The 13,046-nt window shown below is 45.1% G+C and overlaps 1 protein-coding gene across 4 annotated transcripts in view; it reads right to left on the bottom strand.

Annotated features, from left to right (window-relative positions):
* The window catches only part of MAMLD1 (mastermind like domain containing 1), a 130,334-nt gene that overhangs the window by 69,490 nt on the left and 47,798 nt on the right, over positions 1–13,046 (bottom strand). The gene's annotated exons all lie outside the window — the stretch shown is intronic.

The raw sequence follows: 13,046 nt of genomic DNA, 5'->3' as shown, positions 1-13,046 counted from the left end.
TGGTTCATTAGCCAGCTCAGCTGATCTTCCGAACCAACTTCCCAGGCACAGCGAGGCACACTGATCTCATGCAGACTTGCCCATGAGGCTGGCCCAGGGAAGGCTAGCGATGCTCCTCCAGGCACTTTTGCTATTCCATGTGGGTTAAGTGCCAGATTATTTACTTAATGTCTTAAGCAACTCCCGCAGCTCAAACTTAGCTCATGCAATCATAGCTGTCCTGACGGCAGTAACCAGGTGAAAGCGTTCTTCACTGTTCCTGCCTGAACCAGTGAATTTACACAACCAGGACAGCAGCACAGCCATACCTTGACTTTTGTCCCAGTGTCAGCACCGGCTCAAAGCCAACCAGCATGTACTGCAGCTGCACACTGAATAGCAGTTGTGTGCTTTGGTCAGCTGTTCAGTAGCTGGGCTGTCCGAGCACTGCGCTCGCCCAAAGAAAAATCCTTCTAACAAAATAAACCAAACCTACACAAGCCTGTGATCACAGGGCAATCAGAGGTGCACAGCCCCAGCCCTGTGTCTGCTCTCTGCAGCAGCTCTGCCTCCTCTGAAGAGGTGACACAGGGTTAGCTCCCTGGAGCATCTCTTTACTGCTGCTAAGAGACTCCAATTTCTGCAGCGGAGCTATCACAACAAAGGTTTGAAAGCAAGAATACAAGAAAGAAAACAACCCCAGAGTCACAAACTGAAAAAGACAACAGAGATAAAGAAAAGCACAGTGTTGAAAGAGCAAGAACAAGTTTGCACACAGGAAACACTTACTGCTTGAGTGGAAGCAATAGGAGATGTTGGACTTGGTGGAGCAGACACAGGAGGGATCTCAGCCCTCACAAGATGGCCTGGGACCTGCTGTGCCTCTGTTCTCCCTTCAGATACCTGACAGGCTTCCTCAGCTCTCCATCTCCTTGGCTTTGCCCTCCCTTTGGTCCCAGCCTGTCCCTGCTCTCTCTCTCCCTTACCATTGCCTCCTTGCACTTTGGACCTCTTCACCTCTATGCTCCGAGGTCTCTGGCTCTCCATCGGCAGCTCGGGCAGCACCAGCCTGCGGCGCCAGGCCAGCCAGCACCGCAGAGCAGCTAAGCTTGTGCCTGCAGCGCTGGTCCAACTCCTCCCGGGATCCAGCAGTACACATAAACAAACAACTTACGCTACAGACACAGAGCTATGCTCCAAAAGGAAATGACCACTGGATGTTATTGCTTAACCTTTCTTAATAATGAATATGTATTTCTTGAAAGTATATGCCACCTAATCCCCTTGGCATTGCAAACATGTACAACAGGAGGGTAATTTAAGTTAATCAAGCCTGAAGCTCCATGCAAAGTTTAACAGTTTGCTTTACTGCTCTTTGGGTAGCAGATGGCAAAGCATTCAATGGTACATTTTCCACAGCCCGCGTACAAAGGCCTATACTTATTTCTGTTCTGGGTGTGAACGCCAAGGAAGGGATGCGCGCTGCACTAGCTGAAGGCTGCCAAGTGGGTGACCATTTTAAATCCCGAAATAATAGACATGTAGTTACCAATATAGATACTCCAAAGGGAGGACTCGTGAGCAGCCAGAATCAGTCATTTACCCACTAGTTTGCTGTTCCTGCCATTCTTAGATAGGATAAAATTGAAGCTACAGACTGACATTAGACTTCCAGTAACTAACCTGCGCCTCACCTCCACAAGTACCAACATCCAAAATCAGTTCCACGCAGGGGAGTGCTGGGGGTTTTCTTAGACAACAGCACTCGATACTGTTACTGTGGCGTACAACATTTCTACGCCCGCTGTCCTTACGATTGACACTGAGCTGTATGTAGCCTGGCATGTGGGAATCAGAAGCCAGTCTGAGTAGCTGATCCGGATTCCAAACTGCCGCTGTGGACAGCCACCCAAATGCTAGATTTTGGGAGGCTGGGGCAGGGGAAGAGCTTACAAGAGGGGAGGAAAGAATTTGTAGATGATGTGTGGAGCCAGGATTATTTTAAAGAACGGTCAATTAAGACTGCCCAAGTCAAGCTTTTTCCAGGTATGTTAGAGTGCCTGGGAAGCAAAGGGGTGAGCCATAAACAGTTCAGCCTACAACATTCAAGATTTTCATAATTTATAACCAACAGAAGACACGCACTTCTACTTCAAAACACAGAGCACATCCCCTAGCATCCAATTAATGGTGGTGTGTACAGTGAACATACACTAATTGACTTGTCCAATAGTCATGGCTGCCCCCAAGCATTTCTGGAAGTAGCATTTCTGCTGCAGCACCGTGCAGAAATGCTTCACATTTATTAACTTGTTCGGTTTTGATTGTTGGATTGGTTCCCCATTCCCAAGGCACTTAGATTTATTCTTCTAGGTTAACACCATGAAGTAATCAAATCACTCCGTTACAGCTGACGGACTGCAGGAGCCCTGAAGCAGAGGGGAGAGAGGCATCAGAAGAAGCAGCCACATTTCCCCTTACACCTTTCACACTTGGTCTAAACTTCAGATTTGACTCATCCGTATCTCTGGAATTCAAGAATATTGAACTTTAAATGACATGAGAAGTTATCTAAAGATGCAAGACTTTCACTTGAAATTAAGGCTGATCTACCTTCTGGGACCAGGGACCAAGATTCACTTCTCATAAAGACTGAAAAGCCCGAATGCACTCTCCTCCTGCTTCAAGACAAACGCAAGCATTGTTGTAACCAAGAAAACATCCTTCCAGCACTATGTAAAGTTCAAATGAACCAATACATAAATAAGAAGACAAGATGAGATGGAGGATTCACACATGCCTTTGTGCCCTTCCATCAAATGTGTAGAATAGGTAAGAGCAGGAAGACAAAAGAGACGGCTCAGAGAGTCATGATTAATATGGAAATTGAGAAAAAAGGGCATGCCTTTGCTTGGATTTTGACTGTGTCTTTTCAGGACAATTTATTTCCAGCTTTATGCAATGCAATATTAGAAAATGCTTAGCACATAACCCTTCATGTAAAAGACAGAGATTTTTTTTTTTATTTAGACAGATTTCAATGTCCTTGTCGAATGCTACCTAATGCAAAACTAGAAAGAAATTAGTGCCTGCGTGGTCCTATGTATTTAAAAGTAATTTCAATGACCCACTGCTTAAAGTATGGAAAGGGCCTTCTGTTATTAAAATCCAAACGTGTTTTAGTTTAGACTATTCAAAGTGACAGGGTAAAGCTTGAAGAAAATCTCCCAACAGACTTTTGCAATCAAGAAAAAAAAAAATAAAAACAACCCAAAACTTCATGAACCCTGTGATCAAATAATCTTACAGAATTTAGACTTAATACACCAACAATGTCAGGCATTTCAATGCAGTAGCATCAAAACTAGACATTTATGCTTGGTAGTGAGTAACCCTTTGAAAAGGGAGGAACAAAAATTCCTTTTTAATGAGTCACCATTTGTCTGTCAGAGATCAAAACCTTTTGCCTGTATTTCTTACTGCATGATTGTATATACTTGGGTTTTTTTCAGCCTGTGTGTTTTTATTTAAATCAACATATCTAATTAAAAACTTCAGCTAAAAGAGCAGGAAAAAGTAAAGTCCATAAAAATATCTGACCATCAGCATGATCTACTGGGTTACTGAAGTACTGGATGGATTCAAGAAATTATTTCCGAATATAGATTTGGAATTGTGAAAATCCTGGTAAGATATAAAGTAACCAGTCAAAGCAAAATTAAACTATACTCAGTATCTATTCTGATAACACATTAAGTTACTGTTGTATAATTATTCTTAAGCTAATGAAACTGTTCACATGCTATAAGCAGAAAAAACTTATTTGTGAGTATAACTGTGTATGTCAAACGTCTCCATAAAACATCCATTTGTTTACCTTTGCCCAAAACTTTACCTGTGACTGAGAATGAAACATTAAAAAACTCACCTGAGAGGTCATTTTTGTCTTTAAATATTTTCTTTTCCTCTATATTAAATTCTGTAGTTTCAGTAAAAAGAAAGATACTATGATGTGATGTCAGGGTTGAAAAAAAAGAAAATCCACCTGCGTTTACATTACAGCCAAAACAAAGAACTAAAACTACCATAGACACTGAGGGGTTCTTAGAGTGAGATGCACCTGCCTTTATTTTGAATATAATTTCCAACTACGTGCAAAGTCCCTAAAGACCTCAGCTAGTAATAAGCACTTATGATTTATAAAATGTGTAACCAGCTAACCTTTACACTAAGCATTCCTTAAAAGTAAAGCATCCTTCAGGTAAAGCACTACTATGCCCATTTTACAATGGAGAAGTAAAAACTTGGGAAATATTTACTCCAAAAATTGCCTCCACCTCTAGAGGCCCATGGGACTGCAGATATTCAGACCCCCTGGAAATAGTCTGAGAGATCTGAAATTAGAGTAGGCATTATTCAGGCTTGGCTTCTGCCTTAGGAAGACTCCAATTTTTTATATGAAAGCTCATATCCACAAAAATTAAAGCAGGGACTAACAACTCCACAGCTATCCAGCCATCCCATGTAACTACTGATCAGCAAAAGCATCTCCATACCTTATTGTCGACTCACTGAACCATCCCATCCCTCACATCAGCTGATCTTAATTTATGTTCAATTTACTTCTAGATTGGAAGTTATTAGAGTAAATAATTACAGTAACCAGTTACAGTTTGGGAATTGAGAGAACTGAAGAAAGAATTCAGAGACATAACCTGATCTACTACTGTAAAGAGAATCAATCATCCATCTCCTTCCATTAGTCTTTTTGGCAATCCTGTGTCACTGTTGTCACAAGCCTGGATAACGATGCCACATTAATTCTTCTTTTGAGAAAGCAGCTACAAGATTTGACTCTGCAACTGTGTCCTATCTGACCTTGGGGAATCTTTGGGGAAAGCTTCCCATCAAATGCAGTTACAGTTTTTACTGAAAGAGAATTACTGAGTTGGGCCCATGCATTATAACTTGAACGCATGACAGAAAAATATACAACCAATCTTCTGTTTCTACTAGAAATAAATCATCAGCACATAACCAACAATTCTGCAGATCCAAACCTATAGGAGAAATTACATTTCAACACACCTGCTCAGAGGTGATGGACATGGGGTGGAACGAAGAGACAGCTACCGGAAATTTCTAGAGTAACAACACCACTTCCTTTACGTACATTTACTAAGCAGGAGATAGGTTGCATTTCCCAATCTATACCATCCCAATTCAAAGGAAGAAAAAAACCTCTTTGTTGTAAATAATACAGAAGACAGAACTGGAAAAGAAGAAAGCCATCCTGTATTTCATAACAAAAGCAATTCCCTCCCTTCCTTCAAGACTACATGCTGCTCTCAAAGCAACGTGAACTGCTGTACTGCTGCTGTCAGGGTGAGCAGGCAGAAGAGGACATATGGCCTTTTGTACTGTTCCCAAGATGCTGCATGTATAAAAAAAATAAAATTAAAAAATTTCAAAAAGCCTTATCCAAGCTGGAAGAAACCTGAGCCATCTTAAATGTTTGTTTATTGCAATTTGGAAGACCTTTTTAGAAATAAACAACAAACAACCCTTAGACACATAATCCTAAATGTAAATGGTAGATGGGAATGAAGCAGAAAACATGCATTATTTTGGGGAAACCATGCGTTATTTTGGCGAAACTTTTGCTGCTGTGCTCATTTGAGTGTTTCTCTGTAACTACATATCATTTCTATTACTTTGGCTATGACTAACGAGTTAACAACACTATTTACACTAGTACTGTTGTATCATTAGAAACAACAAGATTATGTACTTTAATTCTAATGCCAGCACAATTATTTTAACACCAAGTGTGTCAGATCTGACTCTATACCCCCTAAATTAATTTCAGAGTAGTGGCTAAATAAAATGACATACTTCTTTGTGCTTTTGTTATAACATGCTCATGTGCAGCAAACTGTGAAGAAAATGTAGTAATTAGAGGTTAAATTAATCCCTGACAGACAGGCAGCTTAGTAAAGCTGGGCCCTCTTCAGAAAACACAGTATAAAGCTTGCCAGTCTTTCAGAATTAGGCACAAAGAACAGACGAGATTGGCAAGTCCCTCACCACTGCAATCCAACCAAAGGGTAACGCTGAAAAGTCGGAGTAAGTCTTCGAGCAGCCAAAACTACCGGGCAGATCTTGTGACAAATGTGATTTAGAGCTCCAAGCAATTGTTGCTGCAGCCGCTCTAACTGCCTGATCAGGATCAGCCACTTGAAATTAAAGACAGCCTTTTGCACAGCAGAACAGGCTTCTAACCGCTGTATAATCAACCTCGAGACGTTCATAAAAGCGAACAATGGCTTTATATTTCACAACATAACTAGAAAGTTACCTTTGCTGCTTCTGATTTTAATGCAGGTAATGGATTTCATTGCCCACAACAGAGAAAATACACTGTGTTATTCTGAAAACAATAAATAGGTATGTTTGGGGTAGGTGTAACTCCCAAACCTGCTCAGAATTCTGAATTACTTAATTCTAAAGAAAAAGAAACTTCCACAGAAAAGCAAAAGAAAAACAACACAAGACAAAAGAGGCGGCCAGATCATGTTGATGATACCCAGTTAGTGTTTCTTTTTTGTGCGTGTCAACAGAAGAAAATGTTTTTTCCGATCTCTCTAGCTGTGGCATAACAAAAGTAGCCAGTTTTAAAATCCATGCAAACACAGCTGGTTATCAGAAGGGCAGAAACTGGAGGGTTCTTGCTCTGCGCTGTGCAAAAAGTGCCCTGTCTTCCCCGTGCTGATAAATCTTGGCTTAGGAATTGCAGACGCACCCCCACGTACGCCCCACTTGACTTACACCTTACCTCCAAAGGTGGAAGGTGCAAAAAACTGGCTTCCCCCTGGGCTAACACTGATGCCACTCAATAGATTGCTTGACATGGGGTGAAACAATAACGCAGTTAACACCCTTCCCTGCAGAGGTAATCTATACCATGTCTGTGGCAGGCTGAGCCCCCAGCTGTCCCTGCCTGAACGGGAAAGCACAACAGGCAGCGGCAGTTGGATCACCAGGTAAAATCAAAAGAAAAAGAAGGAAAAAAAAAAAAGGAAAAAGCCAGTATTACAATTAAATCAAAAGAGGGGGGTTGTCGAGATTGCAGATCAGTGTGGGAGTGCATTAACACCACTGGTATTTCTCTACTACCCAGATCATCAATTATTAACAAATTAGGACATGCCTGATGAGGTACTTATGTAACGCTTTTTTTATCAATAAAACTGCCAAGTCCCTTGCAGGGAAAAGCGGAGCAGATTTCAACAAGTCATAATCCGCCTCCTCCCTTTGGACAGGGTACAACAATGAATTCTGCTTTCCCCCTCCTCAGCATGGCCACCCATCCCCAAAGGGCAATTCTGGCCCATTCGGCAGCCCCTGCTCGAAGCCCAGGGCGCACCCCAGCCTCTCGTCAGCAGCAGCTCTTTAATCAGGTCAGCGCTTATCAATGGGTCATTGTAGCAATGAGGCTGCGCTCACAGTAAAAGGACCATATGAAATCCTGCATCTCCCACGCCTGGGCCCCACTGGCACTTCACTGGCCCCACAGAAACAGGCACGGGCCGCCTGCTCCCTGGGCACAGCCGATGTCCCCCAGCCAGTCCAGCTGGATGGGCTGCCTGGTAGGGAGAGGAGGAATGAAACCCACAACTCCTTCCCTTGCCCAACTCTTTGGGGACGACTGTTCCTCTCCAGGACCAAAGGGCCAGCTAAAATTCAGCCTGCAGAGACAACATCCTTCTCCCCGTTCCATTTCCATTCCACTTCCTCCAATACCAGAGAGTGAGCAGGGTAGGGGACCCATAATAATCCTGCTTCCTGACTCAAGAGCCCAATTCTTGAGCCCTTAACTCTAGGATCAAATCAGAGTCTCATCTGCTATAAAATGAAAAAGGACTGCTAAGACAGGCCCTGAGACTGGAAAGACTGGAGTAGTCTCTACCGCGGGGCCTAACAAACACCTTTCAGTTCATCCAAGACACACACCAAAGTAAACAACTCTAAAAAGAGCTACTGCAAGTTTGCAAATAAGTACTGCACAAAGCAAGTATTTTCCTCTAGAAGGAAAGTAGTGACTTAGTAATACATTTTCTTCCATTTTAAACCCCAAAATTGTTATCAATAAGGACACTTCCCAAAAGGAATAATGACCCCTCATAGCTCATTTGCATTTGCTCGTTATCCACTCCAACTGCACCGCTCTCTGGTAGCGCAACTGGTGACTTTGAACACGATGGAGTCATATCCCAAGAGCCACAAGCCCTGCTTACGCTGCCTCCCTGAGATATACCTTCATTTTGAACGGAGCTAACAGGCCTGTCCATCGCAACTGCAATGAAAAATACCTACCAGAAAACAAGGACATAAAGTGAAACCTTTAACTGACAAGTACTTCAATTTTCTGTGCAAAGCACTAGTAGTAATAATAAAGAGCACGGGAAGGAGACCATGATGCAATGCACGCACAGACCGTCTTGCAAAGTTTCCCTTCAGCTGCTGGCAGCCCTGAAATGGGTTGCAGAAAGTTAAAACTCTGTTATTGATCACCGCCTATTCTGCAGGGCTGGTTTGTTCTTTTTCAAAATAAACAGCATTGTTCTTTTGCTGTTTTCACTTAAAACAATTACTCCAGTATCTTCTAATATCTGGCCCAATCTGAATCAACACTGATGAGGGTAGTACTAAAAAATGCCTAAACAGTTTCTTCTCCTATTTGTTAAGGAGTTGCCTTTTCTAGCGCACTGCTTTTATGGGTACTCAAAACAAAACTTAACTCTGAGTACACAAAGGTACCGTGCACATTTGGTATTTTACAGCAATGCTCTAAAGTTCCACTTCAAAATTACTGGCAAGGAAGGAAGTTCTGCATAATTTTAGCACACAACATCTGAAAAAATTAGACAGTCCCAACTGTTCTTTGAGATGTATAAAAGAACAGTTGAAAAACTTACAGTTGACTGGTGCTACCTAGGTTACCCGTCAATGGCATTGAAACTGGTATATTATTAAGAGAGGTGTATGATGGGAATTGGTTTATTGTGCTGATCCATAGTAACCAACTCCTGTTCGTCCATCATTTATCTCTCTCACCAGCGACATATGGGTTTGTCTATTCACACTCTCAGCATTCTCTCTGCTCCAACAAACAGTCAGCCTTTTCTGCTGGGATAAGGAGATTTTTTAGTTACATCTATTATGTGCGTATCAACATTTATGGCAGGAAGATAATTGCCAAAGAGCTCAGGGGGATAAAAGCTCCCTCTTTATAACACAAACCCCCTTAAAAAAAATCAATATTGATATAAAACAGTTCAACGCAAAGCCTTGGTGTGTCTTCTGCTTTCTTCAGTTCAAAATACTTTTTATTTTAGACATAGTAAGTCAAACTGGAACATCAGGTGAACACCTTTGGAATGAGTTACACTATTGCTGTTCCCATACAGGAAAAAATATCAGTGTACAATATTAATTGTTCCTTAAAGGAGTGAGTGGCAAACGTGTCAGATATAAAGAGAGTTCCTTGGAGAGGCACCAGCATAATTTAAACAGATTTAGCTATCATCTTTATTTGAAGACCATATCAATTACTAATGAATCCTAACTTCTAGTCACTTTCGCCCAAATGTTGAAAAATGCTGACACTCGGAAACAGCCAGCACAAGGGAACAATGAAAACCTGTGGATCCTTCCTTTTTTCCTGTTTAAGGAGCTCAGACATCCTTCTACTACTCCATCCCCCAGTTTGGATAAATCCATTTGTCACAGCTTCTGCAAGATTTATTTCATTTTCCCATGGCTGCATACTCATAAAAGTTATTTTAAGGAGACTTTCATCAGAGTAGCAAGGAACATAGAACATTTATTGATTATATGACTGGGAACCAGCGAGTCGCACTGTACTTAACCTACAGAACGACTCTGGGATTTTACCTGCTGTTATCCTTGTCCTTGTGTTACCTTCTGCCTTCCTAACTTTTGTCTCTCTCATGAAGCCAGTTCCCAGGTCGTTCCTTGTCCTACAGTGGCATTCAGGCAGGTTTAAGTCAGAGCAAAAACTCCAGCCTGACACCTTGGATCACGAACTCTTGCAAGTAAATCTTCCTGTATGTTCAGAAAGCACCTAGCACAATAGCTCCCTAATCCCATTTAAAATCTCTGAATGCTACCACACTGTAACATGTGTAACAAGGTCAGTAAAAAAACAAAACCAAACACACTGTATTTATAAAACACTTCTACCTGTGTAACAGGATGCCATACAAAAGGCTTTAAAAAAATGTAACTGCCTCCTGTAATTACTAGTGGCCCCCAAACCCCTTTAACGACTACCTTAGCTTTAAAAAATCCAAGAGACTTTGCAGGTTTGAACTACTTAGTTACAAGGGACTAAAAGTGAAGCCCTGTCAATATTTGCTTTTCTGATTCTGAAGTATTATTTAAAAAGATTAAAAATAGAGATGAAAAGCCTCAAGTTAAAAAAAAAACTCTAAAAATAAAAAGCTAAATTAAATTTGAGCTGCTCAATTCTAACGTTAAACAGCTTTTCACTCACCCGAGAGGAGCTGTTAACTGCATATTACCTGCTTTAAAATATATACTATTTGTTTTTTATCCCTGAGCAACAGACTATTTCCTGGTTGAGTTTAAAAACTCAGTGACGTTCCAATTTCAACCCACACATGTGTGTCACTGTCAACGTCAGTGGCAGGAAAACATTAGAAGTCACCCCTTGCTAATGCTTTCCTAACATGGAATTTCCTCGTATCTCGCTCCCTCAGCCCACCTCCTCCCTTCAGCTGAGAGCATCTTTCCCAAATTGCTTCCTCCCCCTCCTCCCCTTTCTAAACATATGGCAGGGAGAGAGAACTGAAAATGGTCAGTGCCAGAACTAGATCGCTGCTTTTTTAGGTGCTAGCGTGGAACTTACTCAAACTGCTCTCGCCTGCCTTTCACTCGGAGCATCCCCCACCGATGCCCGGTTGTTCCCTCGACACCCGGCAGCCCCGCCCCGCCCCGCCGATGAGCCGCACGGACACCCACGGAGCCGGGGGATGCTCGCAGCCGCCGCCCAGCCCAGCCGCTGCCCGGGGCGGGGGCAGCAGCGCGCACTGCCGGCAGGTTCAAGGCTGTTCCTCCTCCTAGAAGCACCATATGGTCCATCTCGCACATCAGCAGCTTTTAGTTCCCTGCCGGAGCTGCGGGAGAGGCAGCCCGCCGGGACACGGGCATCACCCGGGGATTCACAGGATGGGTTGGGTTGGAAGGGACCTTAAACATCATCCAATTCCAAACGCCTGCCATGGGCGGGGACACGTCCCACCAGTCTAAGCTCAAGGCCCCATCCAGCCTGGACTTGAACACTTCCAGGGATGGGGCATCCACAACTTCCACGGGCAACCTGTGCCAGCGCCTCACCACTCTCATCGTGAAGGATTTCTTCCTAACGTCTGGTCTAAATCTTCCTCTCTCCAACCTAATGCCATTCCTCCTCGTCCTATCACTCCACGCCCTTATCAAATGTCCCACCCCAGCTTTTCTGTAGACCCTTCAGATACTGGAAGGTCGCTCTAAGGTCTTCTCGGAGCCTTCTCTCCTCCAGGCTGAACAACCCCATCTCTCTCAGCCTGTCCTCATAGCCGAGGTGCTCCAGCCCTCCGATCATCTTCGTAGCCTCCTCTGGACCCGTTCCAACAACTCCATCTCCTTACGTTGGGGCTATCGCGGGGCTAAGCGAGGAAACACTCCCATTACATAACGGGGGAGCATCTCGCCCCCGCTGGCGGGGCAGGGGCAGCCGCAGTTCATCTGCCGGGGCGGGGGAGGGACTGCGGGGTCCCCCCCGCTGCCGGAGGAGGAGGAGGCAGGCTCTCCCGTGCCAGGAGGCTCCCTACAATCCAGCTCAGCTTCCGACGGGAGGAGGCGAGCCGGCCCCGCACGCCGCGGAATCTGCCCGGGCGATCGCGCCCCCGGCCCCGCTCCGCAGCCTCCCTCCAACCGGGAGCGGCGGAAAACAAAAGCGACCTTTTAATTTATTGTTCGCTGGGGGCGGGGGGGGGGAGGGCTGTGTGAAAGGAAACGAAAGCCCGTTTTCTTCCAAGAAACGGCCGTTCTCCCTGGGATCCCTCCGAGTCACCCTGGTGACAGCCCCCCCGCCGGCCAAACCCGAACAAAAGCCGCGGTGCCCCGGTCCTCTACGCCCGCCCGCCCCCCCCCCTTTCCCCCCGGGTCGAGCAACAGGCCGGGAGAGGCACCGGGAGAGGCACCGGGAGAGGCACCGGGAGAGGCACCGGGAGAGGCACCGGGGGCTACGGGAGAGGGGCAGCCCCGGCCGGGGAGGAGGCGTGGGACCGAGCCGGCGAGCGCCTTGTTTACCCTGCGACTGCTCTAAAGCCCGAGCTTAATCACAGGATGAGAAACCAAAACAGTTTAAATCGTGAGTCAGCACGCATTTTCTTTCAAAGGCACAGAGTCTCGGGGAGAGCGGCGGGTTCGCACCATCTCCCTGCACTTCGGGGCTATTCCCGTTCCCAGAAGCGCGCACAAACACACGCACCCTCGCCGAAAAGGAGGCGGAATGTTGGGCTCTGCACTCCTCAGGAATAACCCAGGGCTCCTTCTGGGCTCGGCGGAGCCTTTTGTTCCAAATCCTGCCTAGATAACGTGCGCTCCAGACTCCCCAAATAACCAGGCGCGCCGCTGCCAACCTCAATACCGGAGTTGTTAAAGAAAATAACGCTACTCCAGACCCACTGCTGGCCCCTCTAGGTGTGACACCTTCCCGGAGGAGTCCCTATGCCGTGATGGGTTTATCCTTCCCTGTATGATCCAAGTTTAAATGACACCCCCCCTCCTCCCCCAGTGATGTGTTTACACAGGGATCCTACGAGCCCCGGGTGCACCGGCGCTTCTCCCCGGCCGAGACCGGCAACATCCACATCCTCCTCCTCCTTCTCCTCCCGGTGACACAAACCGGGCTGCCCTCTCCCCTCCGGAGCCCTCGCCGCCCCGCACATCACCTTATTCATCACCATTTTCAAGCC

Source organism: Cuculus canorus, chromosome 10 (assembly GCF_017976375.1).
Source record: "Cuculus canorus isolate bCucCan1 chromosome 10, bCucCan1.pri, whole genome shotgun sequence".
Lineage (NCBI taxonomy): Eukaryota > Metazoa > Chordata > Aves > Cuculiformes > Cuculidae > Cuculus > Cuculus canorus.
Note: the sequence above shows the minus strand (reverse complement) of the source record. Positions and strands in the feature narration are given on the sequence as shown.